Source organism: Arachis ipaensis, chromosome B03, assembly GCF_000816755.2.
Source record: "Arachis ipaensis cultivar K30076 chromosome B03, Araip1.1, whole genome shotgun sequence".
Lineage (NCBI taxonomy): Eukaryota > Viridiplantae > Streptophyta > Magnoliopsida > Fabales > Fabaceae > Arachis > Arachis ipaensis.
Genome location: NC_029787.2, coordinates 105073364 through 105087228, shown reverse-complemented (window position 1 = coordinate 105087228; position 13865 = coordinate 105073364).

Genomic DNA, 13865 nt, shown 5'->3' with positions numbered 1-13865 from the left:
TCACTTAATTTCATTCAAAATCAATAACTGATAATGTATATAATTTAAACTCTAAATGTTTTCTTTGTTTTTTACAATTTAGTAAAAAAAAATTGGTGTTACGTAAACATAGAAACACGATGACGATAATGACAGTGAATGAGTAAAAAATGTGTGATTGTACACCAAAAAATAATACATATTTTAAATGTTTGTGATATGAAGAGTTTAAATATTATTTAAAAATTATTATTTTATATTTTTAAAATATTCAATTTAATTTGATGTATTTTGATTTTGTTTATTTAGTTATTAAATTGAATTTTATATTTGTAGATTTATGATTTTTTTGTTTTAACTTAAAAAGAGGTTATAAATCCCTCATAAAACACATAAAAAAAAAGACTTCATAAACTATTGTAGTCATCAAATAAAAGAATTAGGGGAATGCCAAAGCACTTTTTAGTTTCGTGATGAAATCATGATGCAGACAAGTGAGGTTGAGTGAGTCCCACTCTTGTTATATTGAGGAATTTGGTAGAAGGTTGAAAAGTTCCTTTGATTCAATTCCCAAATTATGGTGTAGACAAGTTAGGTTGAGGAATTCTTTTTTAGTTAGAAATTGGGTAGAAAGTAGAGTGATTTTTTTTTGTATTCAATTTTAAGTTATCCTTATATTTTTTATTTTCTATTTTTGATTTCAATTCATCTTAAAAAAAACAGAAATTAACTTTCTTATATTTGTTCTTTTCATACACTAATTTTTCAACGACAAGATTTGAGAAAAAATCATTTTGAAGAAGAGGAGAATGATATGTGTTTCAAATATTTGTGATATGAAGAGTTTAAATATTTTTTAAAAGTATTGGTTTATATTTTTATAATGTTCAATTTAGTTTGATGTATTTTGATTTTCTTTATTTAATGACTAAATTAGACTTTATATTATGGTTTTATGATTTTTTTATTTTAACTTAATTAGAGGTTATAAATACCTCATAAATTATTGTAGTTGTTCAAAGATTAAAGATGTGAAAACTCTCTTTTTGGTTTCGTGATGAAACCATGATGTGGACAAGTAAGGTTGATGAGTGAGTCTCTCTCTTGTTACATCAGAGATTTGGGTAGAAGATTGAGTGAGTTCCTTCGATTCAATTTTCAAACTATAGTATGGACAAGTTGGGTTGATGAGTCTCTTTCTTGTTGCATCAAGAAAATTGGGTAGAAAGTAGAGTGATTCTCTTTATATTCAATTTCAACCTATTTTTTTATTTTTATTTCAATTTTAATATATCTTTTTTATTCATATCTTTTTGTTTATCTTTTTCATTCTTTATCATTTGATATCAGATTTCAAGTATTAGATTAATTCTTATTAATCTATATTTGTTCTTGTTGCATATAAAAAAAAGAGTTTGGGTGTCTCTCGCGTCCTTCTTTATGTTACTGTCATCTTTGTCTTCTTTATTTGTGTTTTATTATTGTTTTATCATTCTTGTTAATTTCATTATTTGAAAAATTAAAAAAATTATACAGTGAAAAAGAAAAAAAATAAAAATTACCTTTCTTGTATTTATTCTTACAACTACAAGATTTGAGGACGAATCTTTTTTAAAAGGGAAGAGAATAATACGTGCTTCAAATGTTCGTGATATTAAGAGTTAAAGTATTATTTAGAAGTTATTAGTTTATATTTTTAGAATGAATAATTTAATTTGATGTATTTTGAGTTTGTTATTTAGTTACTGTTCATACCCTGGGTCGAGCTACCCGACCTGGGATGATTGGCGACAAAGCGACCGACCTCTTCAGGTCAGGCTACCCGACCTCTTCTTAAAGAGGTCGGCCAAATCAACAAAAGAGCCCAGTAAAGGGCCCAAATAGAGGAACACGACCCAAATCCAAAGGCAATCCAAGCCTATAGAGATAAAGGCGGTTCTCTTAAAGATAAGCTGACTTCACCTAAAATAAAGATAAGATAAGATAAGATAACTAACTTATCTTATCAGAAAGGTCAGCACCATCTACTATAAATACACTGGAGCACCCAGGTATAACTCATACTCTGATTCTACATAAAAACCTGCTTAATACCCGTGCTAACTTAAGCATCGAAGTCTCTTGCAGGTACCCCCTACCCTTCGGTGGCCAAGGATCAGCAGTGCAGCAAGTCCAACAAGTCGGACACAACAGCTCCGGCCGCCACCAGCCAGCCGGACACGTCATCTCTGACCAGTACAGAAGATCTCATCCGAGATCGACCTCCAGTTTCAGGTAACCCTCGGAACATTGGCGCCATTGCCGGGGAACTTGGAAGTCATCCCAGCACCATGGCGGACGGCCATGACAACGACCACGATTCAGATCTAGAAAATAGAACACCGCACAAGAACGCGGACACTACATTGAAGGATGCTTCGGAATCCAACGGGGACAAAAACTCATCAAATCCCGGGGTAATAGAAGCACTTCAAGACCGTTTAAAGCAACTTGAAAAAGAAACCCAACAACAACAAGAGGTCGGGAAGGATCTACAAAGAGAGGTACGGCGGCGTCGAGAATTGGAAGATAAACTACTGCAACTAGAAGCCGATCTCAAATCAAAAGCTCCTCGGACCGCTCCTGAGGAAAATTCATGCAAAGAACAAGATCCATTCACCAGGGAAATCATGAAAACCAAAATTCCAAAAGACTTCAAACTCCCGGATATGATTTTGTATGATGGCACCACAGATCCCAACCATCATCTCAGCAATTTCAGAAGCAGAATGTACCTCACCGACGCCTCAGATGCCGTTCGCTGTAAAGCCTTTCCAATAACTCTCACGAAGACAGCAATCAGATGGTTCAACAACCTACCTCCTAAGTCCATCTCAAACTTTGACGACCTGGCCAAAAAGTTCCTGGCCAGATTTTCCATCCAGAAAGATAAGGCCAAGCACGCTCCCAGTTTACTAGGGATCAAGCAAGGAGATCGGGAGAGCCTCCGCAACTACATGGAAAGATTCAACAAAACATGCATGGACATACAAAGCTTACCAACAGAGGCCGCCATCATGGGACTCATCAACGGCCTATGAGAGGGACCTTTTAGCCAATCTATATCAAAGAAGTACCCTACCTCCTTAGACGAAATCCAAGAGTGAGCAGAAAAATATATCAACATGGAAGAAAACGCTCGGTTGGGAGAAACCTCAAAATCTGGGACCCCCTACCGAGATAAAGACAAGGAATCCAAAAGGAAAGAAGATCGACAAGGGGAGAAAATCAAAAAATACCATAATTACACTCCTCTCAGGGCATCCCTGGTCGACGTATACAAAGAAGTCTGTCACACAGAGAAAATCCCCCCAGCACAGCCACTCAAAGGCAAAAGGGGAGGAGGAAACCGGAAGGAATATTGTGAATACCATCGAGTCTGAGGGCACTCCACCAACGAGTGCTTCGACTTAAAAAATATCATAGAAAAATTAGTGAGAGAAGGAAAATTATATCTATTTCTGGCCACCCGAGATGATGATCAAAGAAAGAGACAAAAGGATGAAGATGCCGAACGAACTGAACGAACACCTCGGACACCAGAAAGACACGTCCACATGATACACGGCAGATTCACAAGAGGTGGGATCTCCAAATCATCTCGCAAGAGATATCTCAAAGAAGTATATCATATCGAGGGAAAGGAGGAAGCACCCGACATCCCCGCAATAACGTTCACTAAAGAAGACGCATCCGGCATCATCTCAGGACACGATGATCCCATGGTCATCACTATCATATTGGCAAACGCCAATCTACACTGTACATTAATAGACCAAGGGAGTTCTGCCGACATCTTATTCAAAACAGCCTTCAACAAACTCGGCTTAGAAGAAAAGGAACTTAAAGCATATCCGAACAGTCTGTTTGGACTAGGAGATACCCCGATTCAACCACTGGGATACATATCACTACATACAACCTTCAGAAAAGGGAACCAATCTAGGACCCTCAAAATAGACTACATCGTGGTCAATGTAAGTTCAGCTTACAATGCTCTCATAGGTCGGACAACACTCAATCAACTCGGTACAATAGTCTCGACTCCACATCTATGCATGAAATTCCCAACTATAGAGGGGATAGCCACGATGAAAGCAGATCAAAAGATGGCACGCCGCTGTTATAACGAAAGTCTAACCTCAGAGGCAGAGGAGAAGAGTTTCATACAATTGAGCTTGGTGGAGTTCAGCGACGAGAAGAACTCCGTCCGCAGCCAGAAGGCGAGATAGAGAAGGTTCAGATCGGAGATACCTCGGACAAAACAACTAATATCGGGACGATCCTAAAAGGAGACTCAAAAGAATTACTGATACAATTCTTACGCGATAATGTTGATCTCTTCGCATGGAAAGCCGCAGACATGCCAGGCATAGACCCCAAGCTAATATGCCACAAGTTGGCGGTCTATCCAGGATCTCGGCCGGTGCAGCAGAGACGAAGAAAACTTGGGCCAGAGCGATCCCAAGCTGTGGAAGAGCAGGTACAGGCACTACTGGAGGCAGGATTCATAAGAGAAGTCAAGTACCCTCTATGGCTAGCCAACGTCGTCTTGGTGAAAAAATCAAATGGGAAGTGGCGGATGTGTACCGATTACACCGATCTCAACAAAGCCTGCCCAAAAGATCCTTACCCACTCCCAAGTATCGACGCTCTGGTAGATGCTTCCTCCGGGTATAGATACCTCTCGTTTATGGATGCATACTCAGGATACAACCAAATCCCCATGTATCCACCAGATCAAGAAAAGACCTCATTTTTAACGCCGAAAGCAAATTACTACTACATCGTGATGCCCTTCGGTCTCAAGAACGCGGGAGCTACTTATCAAAGGCTGATGAATAAAGTCTTCTAAGATCACATTGGAAAAATCATGGAAGTCTATGTAGACGACATGTTGATAAAGACATAGAGCGAAGATACATTATTGTCCGACCTGGCTCAAGTGTTCGACACTATAAGGAAGCACGACATGCGACTCAATCCTGCAAAATGCACCTTTGCGGTATTAGCAGGCAGATTCCTAGGTTTCATGCTCACACAAAGAGGAATTGAAGCAAACCCGGATAAATGCAAAGCCATACTCAACATGAAGAGCCCCACCTGTGTCAAAGAAGTGCAGCAACTCAACGGGAGATTGGCCGCTCTATCCAGATTCTAGCAGGGGCAGCAATAAGATCTCTCCCCTTCTATGCTACTTTAAGGAAGGGAAAGCAGTTCGAATGGACGACAGAATGTGAACAAGCCTTCCAAGACTTCAAGGAGTTCTTAGGACGGCCGCCTATCTTATCTCGACCACGAGAAGGAGAACCGCTCATATTATATCTCGCAGTAGGAAGCCAGGCAATAGCCTCAGCACTAGTCAGAGAAGATGAAAGTGGGCAACAACCCGTCTACTTCATTAGTAAAGCGCTACAGGGATCTGAGTTGAACTACCAGAAAATATAAAAATTTGCCTACACCCTCATTCTAACATCTCGACGACTTCGCCCGTACTTCCAGGCTCAGACCATTAGGGTTCGAACCAACCAGCCCATAAAAAGAATATTACAAAAAACAGATCTGTCAGGCAGAATTTTACAATGGGCAGTCGAGCTATCCGAGTTTGACCTCCAATATGAAGCTCGGACGGCCATGAAATCACAATATCTGGCCGACTTCATCGCAGAATTCACAGATGCCCTAGAAATTCCCGCAGAATGAAATTTCTATGTGGACGGTTCTTCAAATAAGACTGGAAGCGGTGCAGGTGTGATAATAGAAAGCAACCAAGGAACCCAAGTTGAGCTCTCCCTCAAGTTCGGGTTCCCGACTTCAAACAACCAGGCGGAATATGAAGCGTTATTAGCTGGTTTGAAGCTGGCTAAAGAGGTTGGAGCTCAAAAACTCAACATCTACAGTGATTCACAAGTAGTCACCTCACAGATAACGGGGAGCTATCAAGCTAAAGATCCCACCATGAAAAAGTATTTGGATAAAACCAAGGAACACCTCAGACAACTCGGGGAATATAAGATCTACCACATACCCCGCGAGCAAAATGCCCGAGCTGACGCGCTCTCGAAACTAGCCAGCACCAAACCAGGGGGCAACAATAGAAGTCTCATCCAGGAAATATTACAGAACCCGTCAATCTCGGAAAGAGGGAAAATTCCTAGCCATAACAAGCCAGGACCAAGAATGGAAGACCCCCATAATCAACTACCTCAAAACAGGAACACCCCCCACGGACGAAAAAGAGGCGAAGAGGTTAAAACAGGAGGCTCAGTAATACACCATCATAAACAACACCCTATATAAAAGAGGGATCTCAATACCACTACTAAAATGTGTGCCGACCTCCAACACAAGGGAAGTTTTAGAAGAAGTACACAGTGGTATTTATGGCAATCATCTCGGGGCACAAGCTCTCACCAAAAAGGTACTGCGGGCGGGATTCTACTGGCCAACCCTATAGAAAGAGGCTATAGAATTTGTAAAGACATGTCCACCATGTCAGAAACATGCCAACTTCCACATCGCCCCGCTAGAAGAGCTCATCAGTGTAACCTCGCCTTGGCCATTTGCAAAATGGGGACTTGATCTTCTCGGACCCTTTCCCCAGGGATCAGGACAAGTAAAATTCCTCATAGTCGGAGTAGCCTATTTTACAAAATGAATTGAGGCAGAGCCCCTAGCCAATGCCACCGCTCAAAGAAGCCGGAAATTCCTATACAGGAACATTGTCACGAGGTTTGGGATTCCATACTCCATCACCACAGACAATGGCACTCAATTCACAGACACAGGCTTCAGGAGACTAGTAGTCGACTTGAATATAAAGCACCAGTTCACCTCCGTCGAACACCCTTAAGCTAATGGACAGGCAGAAGCTGCCAACAAAGTCATATTGGCTGGGATTACAAGATGCAAAGGGAGCTTGGGTCGAAGAACTTCCACAGGTCCTATGGGCATATCGAACGACGCCACATTCCAATACAAAGGAATCCCCCTTCCGGTTAGCATATGGAATAGAAGCAATGATTCCAGTAGAGATCGAGGAAGGATCGCCTAGAGTGGTTCATTACAATGAGGGAGCAAACTCCCAACTTCAGAAGGAAGAGCTCGACCTACTACCTGAAATCCAAGAAAGAGCTCGGATCAAGGAAGAAGTACTAAAGCGTCGAATGGCTTCCAGATATAATCAAAGGGTAGTGCCGAGAAGTTTTGTGGAGAATGATCTCATCCTAATCCGAAATGATATTGGAACAACTCGACTAGGAGAAGGAAAGCTGGCAGTAAACTGGAAAGGACCCTACCGAGTTGTAGAAGTACTTGGGAAGGGCTACTACAGACTGTCCGAACTCGATGGACGAGAGCTTCCCAGGTCATGGCACGCCTGCAACCTAAGAAGGTACTACAGTTAGAAAAGGAAAAAGATCTCATTATTGGATGCACTCTTTTTCCTGAAAAGGTTTTTTAATGAGGCATCAAGTTGAGACTCAGACACTATCCGCCTTAAAGGGATAAAAAATTCCCACATGTATATATTTGCACTTTCCTTTGAATAAAATATATTTTAGATATTCTACAAGATCTCAAGACGCATTAATCTGAAGCATTCATCGTCCGATTATAAAGCAACAGATCGGCAGAAAGTGAAAAATAATTTCATTGCGCGATCACGATAAAGATAAACCGTCCGATAAAGGTGAAAACGCGATTCACCCAAAAGACGATCTAGAGATGACAACCACTTTCTACAAATCGGCAAAGATGAACACAGAATAATGTAAGAAGTTATCGAAAGTGATCCAAAAAAGAACCTGACGAGGTCTTACGGATTGCTAAAATAATAACTTAAAGACTAGCCGACATTAAGAAGTCGGACCAAGTCAACCCAAGTTATAAGTAAACCCTGGAAAGAAGTCTGGCCAACCCTATTAAAGAGGATTACTTTAACTTAGAAGGGCCCGACATGACAAAGTCAGCCCAAAATGAAAAAGTTATAAAAGTAGTCCCTGAAAGAGACCTGACAAAGGTCCAAAAAAGAGGACTACAAAAATAACTTAGAAAGAGGACGACGCAAAAAAGTTGACTTCCTACAAACAAGTTATAAAAGTAATCCCTGAAAGAGACCTGACAAAGGTCCAAAAAAGAGGACTACAAAATAACTTAGAAGAGATCGACCTAACGAAGTCGATCTCCTACAAGACAAGTTATAAAAGTAATCCCTGAAAGAGACCTGACAAAGGTCCAAAAAAGAGGATTACTAGAAATAACTTAAAAACGAAAGCTACAGCTTGCACCGACAAGAGAAATCGGACCAACGAAAACTACAGCTTGGACCGACAAGAGAATTTGGACCAACAAAAACTACAACTTGGACCGACAAGAGAAGTCAGACCAAAGAAAGCTAAAAAGGGACCGGCAAGAAAAGTCGGACCAAAAAGAAACAAGCGCTAAAAGGGACATAGCTTTACCCAAAAAGCCACATGACAAGGCTATCGAAATTGTTCAAGACTAACTAAAAAGGTTCCACCAAGAACACTAAAAGTTGTCGGATGAGCTAGCCCCGAAAGTCGTCCTACCTCAACCAAACAGGAGACACCACAGACAAGTCAGAAGAAGGCCGAAAAGACCTCTCAAACAAATCAAGAAAAAGATCGACATGATAGCATCGGTCAACTACAAATAAACTTGGAAAAGGACAACATAAGAGAAGCCGGTCATGGATTGCTACTTAAAAATAGCCCAAAGAGGCTAAGCAACAAGACCTCAACATTCTCAAAGTGCATAAAGAAGATAAGACAGGTGCAAGCAAGCATGACATAAAATACCAAGCTTCAGGGTCAGACCCAAGAAAGCTTAGAAGCTACTCGTTGTGTTTTATTTTAATAGGTTGCTAAAAGCAACTAAAAAGAGTGTCATCAAAAGATACCAACCACAAAATAAAAAGTTAAAAGCCCACAAGCTGGGCCAACTACATAGATATCTAAAAACTACAAATCAGAAGACTTTTTAATAGCATCAGGAGAAGGAGGGCGAGCCTGGAGAGGAACAGCATCCACAGTACCATCGTCTCGGTTTAAGATCTGGCAGTCAGGATCAGAAACAAGAGGGCCGACCTCAGCAGGAGGAACAGTAGGAGTTGACACCTTGGCAGAAGGAACAGGGAGAGGTTCAACATCATCATCATCCTCATCATCAGGGACAACCTTACCATCCTTGACGACATTCTCCAGGCTGAAGAGAGTGAGGTCAGCCTCGGGAGCAATAATCCGAACCTGCTCCTTCAGGTTCTCGTAAGCAGCAGTCACACTGCCAACGAGATGACCTTGGAGCTCAGAGTAATCAGCTCGGGCATTCTCCAACTCCTCCCTCAAGTGCACCACCTCCCGATAAGATGTCACATAACTATCCTTATGTCTCATAGCCGTATCCTCAGCCAGCCTCACCGAAGCCGCCAGGGAGAGGGAACTCACCTTCTCATTTTCCAGATCCTTCTCCAACTTGGCTACCTTTACCTCAAGCTCTTCCTTCAGGCCCTTCATCCGGTCGAACTCCTGTTTAGCCTCCTCCATAAATTCCTTAGTGGCATGGAGAGGAAGATTCTGAGCAGTTCGGTACAAGGCAGCCCCATGTATGCCATTTTAACACTGTTTCGGGTCATAAAATCCAGATGGCGAAGGATTGACACATCATCCATGGGGAGGGTACCGTAGGGACCGATCTGCTGATCTACGAATTCGATTGCATTAAAATCAGGGGCGTCAAGGTTGAAGACCTCAGTTGTTTTTTGTTTCTTATTGGGAGGAGCACCAGAAGTAGCAGCTGAAGACTGTGGAAGCTCGGCCAGACGAACCCGAGGAGTCGGGATCATTTTCCTCGGCCCAGAAGAACTCGGCACGGGCGGCTTCACTTGCACTTGGGAAGATCCGTCCCCGGCCGCCTTGGCCGAGATGTTTTGAGCAGCAGTAGCCTTCTTCGCCTTCTTGTAGGCCTTCATGGAATCATTATTTTTTGATATCTCTGAAAGAACGGAATCAACCATAACGACAAGTTACAACACAGGAAAAGAAAAGCTCAGAAAGCAAGTATAAAAACAAATCAGACAATACCCAAAGCAATTCAAACCAAAGACGGATCACTCAAGAATCTTTTTGTATCCAGATGGGGTGGTTTCCCTCACAAATCTTCAAGAACAACCACAAAAGCCCGCTCAACATCATTAAGCATCTCCCATGTATAACGTGGCACTCTCACATTCTTTTGCCACTCTAGAGGAAAAGCAGGCTCATCATTTTCATCAAGAAAAAAGGGGCGGACCCCCTCAACAGCACGGACGCGGAAGAAATAGTTCTTAAAATCTTTAAACGACTCATCATACATGGCAAAAACTTTATGCCCCTGGGCCGATCTGAAAGAAACCCAGGAAGCTTTCTTTTTGGAGGAACCTCCGGGCTTGGCCGAGACGAAAAGATAAAGGAAAAGAGTTTCAGAAGGTGTTATGCCTAACTCTTGGCAAAGCAGTTGAAATATTTTGATAAAACCCTAGGAATTCGGATGAAGCTGGGATGGAGCAATGTTACATGACCACAACAGGTCGGTTTCAAAAGCAGTAAAAGGAAAAGTAACATCTAACTGGCTGAAGAAGTATTCATAAGCATAGAAGAAGGGACGCTCCCCCTCAACGAAAGTAGAAAAGCAAGCCCTCTCATCAGAATCAGGAGCTACGAGTTCATCCCTCTCCCGGGCACTGCTACTACAAATCCTATGACGCTTCCTCAGTTCTACACAAAATTTAGCATCCACGACAGAGACACACATTAGGACAAGGGAGTCCAGCTAATCAGACATCCCCTCAGGAACTTTGGAAGACACCTCTACAATGTTATTGCAAGAAGACATGACGCCGACTAATCCTACAAATAAGAAAATAAGATTGGATTACTAAAAAACATCTCAGACGAGGGGCAAAACAGCTCGACAAAAAATGACACAGGCAAACACATAGGAAAGGAAAATCCCAAGACTCAAACCAAAGTCCTGGGGCATCCTTTGGAGGCAGAAACAAGGCAAGGTTTCAGGAAATTCCTACAGCTTACGAAGGTCTCAAATAACGCAAAGGAAGCAAAAACACAAAAGCCACTATCTTTCTACAGTTTCACCAAACAAAAGGGCATAGCAAAAAAGCCGAAAGCAGGAAAATCGTCAAAGATACAACCTTTTTTCAGAAACAAAAATCGGGAAAATGGAATGAACCTAGAGAATCGCCAAATGACGCTATCACGCAAGAAAAGGCAGAACGATGCGGATGAAAACAGAAAGTGAGAGAGTGAAGGAAGAAGTTACGAAGGAGAGAAACCATTTTTTGATCGAAAGATTCAAAATAAAAACCAAGAGAAAACGGGGCAATTAATACCAATTAATGAAGGTATTAAACCCTCTCACGTTCCCAAGGACAAAGCGCTGATATAAAAGCGCGCGCTTTTAGAGGAAAACGTTCTACATTCAAAAGATTCTACAAAAGGAAGAAATCGACAAAATGCTTGAGTTCGGCTTTGTCAGAGAAGGACCGAAGTCAAAGACTCGACCTCAACAAAAAGACCGTCATAAAAAAATTTATTTAGGGTAGCCTTTAAAGTTTTAATGTTCCTCCTTGATGAAATGTTGTCAACTTAACTATATGATGTAATGCTATATATACAAGGTTTATGAATTTAAATCTGTTATGTTCAATTTCCTAGCTTACTTCCTTTTTATATTTTTCAATTTAAACTATGCTATCTTATGCTAAAAAGGGTAAACTATACTAATTAATCCACTAATAAGTCAGAATTGTAAACTAAACTAAATAACTAAAAATATGAAGTAAAAATGCAAAATGCGAAAATAGAGTAAAAATACATAAAAGTAGCAATGTATAAGTACTCAGAAAATAACAGTAAAAATAAAAATACAAAAAAATATCCAAAATAAAAGAAAAAAGAGATGTAGTGGTTCACCAAAATAAAACGCCAGAGATGGCGACCTCCCCATACTTAAAATGAAGCATCGTCCCTGATGCTCAGTCAAGCCGGGTGTGAAGGGGTGTCATCACTGGTGGGGATGGTAGCTGGAGGCTCTGTGGTGGTGGTGGGCTGAGGCTCTGGCTGCTGTAGAGGCGGTGCTGACTGAATCGGGATCTCCGGATCTGCAGCCTCGATCTGATGCATAACCTCCTGATGTGGTGCAGCCTACTCTATGCCTGCCTGCGGATGGTTCTCCTCCTGGGGCTCATCCTTCTCCTCCTCTGATGGCTCTGATGGTGTGTCGGGCTTGGAGGGGATCTCACCACCCTGTTGGATCATCAGCTTCAGGTGCGAATAGCGTCACTGGCTGCGACGCTCCAATCTCTCATACCGGCGCCGGTTACGGCGCTCCATCTGATCAAGCTGTCAGAATAGGTGGTGCACGAGGCGGTATACAGGCTCAGAGGCAGGTGGGGGTGCAGTGGTAGCAGCAGAGGCAGCAGGGACAGCCGTGGATGAAGAGGGTCCAGCAGACGGTGGGGCTATCTCATCAGTAGCAGTGAAGGGTGGTGGTCTGTAGCCCAAGGCTAGGAAGTTCCTGCTGTGAGGAATGATCTTCCTGCAGTCCACCGCTGGTTATCTTTCATCGGCATCCTCCCATGGCACGTCAGCTCGATGGCCTAGCTGTGTAACCAGATACGAAAAAGGGAGGGTGCCTCGGACGTGGACCCTGGCCATATAATGCTGGATAAAGCGTGGCAGATAAAGGTCCTTACCCTCCATCACACACCATAGGAGGGTGATCATAGCAGCTGGGATCTCCGTCTCATGAGTACTCGGCATCACATAGTTGCTCAAGATCTGGTGCCATAACCGAGCCTCATCATTTAAGTACGTCCTCTTGATCCCACTAGGCATGGTGGTGTCCTGACCTATCTCCCAAGGAACCGTCGGGTCGAGAGCTATCCGTGCCTTCACAGTATCCCAATCAAACCGCATCAGGCGCATGTCCTCCTCAGCCTTTTTATGACCATCAGGCTGATCGAACTTGGCTGGGAGCTGGAGAATGTCCTCTATGGCCTCCTCAGTGACCAAAATCTGCTTTCCTCTCAGGTTCACTGCATCGAGGGTGGTGATGTAGTAGTTGCAGTAGAATTCCCTGACCTAAGATGCATTGACCTCTGTCAGTGCTCTCTCCAGAAAGAACCAGCCTCTTTGCTTGATTTGCTCAGTGGTGTACTGCTGGAGTGCTTTTGGAATCCTCAGAGTTCTCTCCAGGTATAGATTCCTGGAGTTTGCAAATGCCGGATACTTCAGCTCACAGTATCGGTTTGCAAATTTTATTGAATCATGTGCAGGGAGCAGCTGGTCAGCTTTTTCCTGTTGTGTAAAGTTCTTCTCCCGCCATGAGGAATCATGCATTAGGTCAATGATGGACTGGGATGAATCTCCTCTTTTGCGCTTGCCAGTAGCTTTGCCCTTTCCTTTCCTCTGTGAGGCAGACATCCTGAAAAATGGAAAACCAGGATATATAAAAATAGGAAAGCAAGTAGGCATATAGGCAAAGAAAACACAAAGTGGCATGGGAGAATTTGAATGAGGTAAATGAGTTAAGTAAAGGTGCATTAAGGATTGTATAGTAGTTTAAAAGTTTGAAAGGAAGAAGTTACAATCCAAAATGTATCAGAATTCAAGTTAAATGGAAAAATTGTCATTATGCCATGGTTAGAAAGTTAGAGGAAAGTGAAAAAATCAGAAAAGATATTTTAAAATGTTAGTATGGTGAGAATTTGAAAAAGAAGTCAGTAAATTAAAATTAGTGAGTCAGTAAAAAGTGGGTTAAGGTAAGTGGCA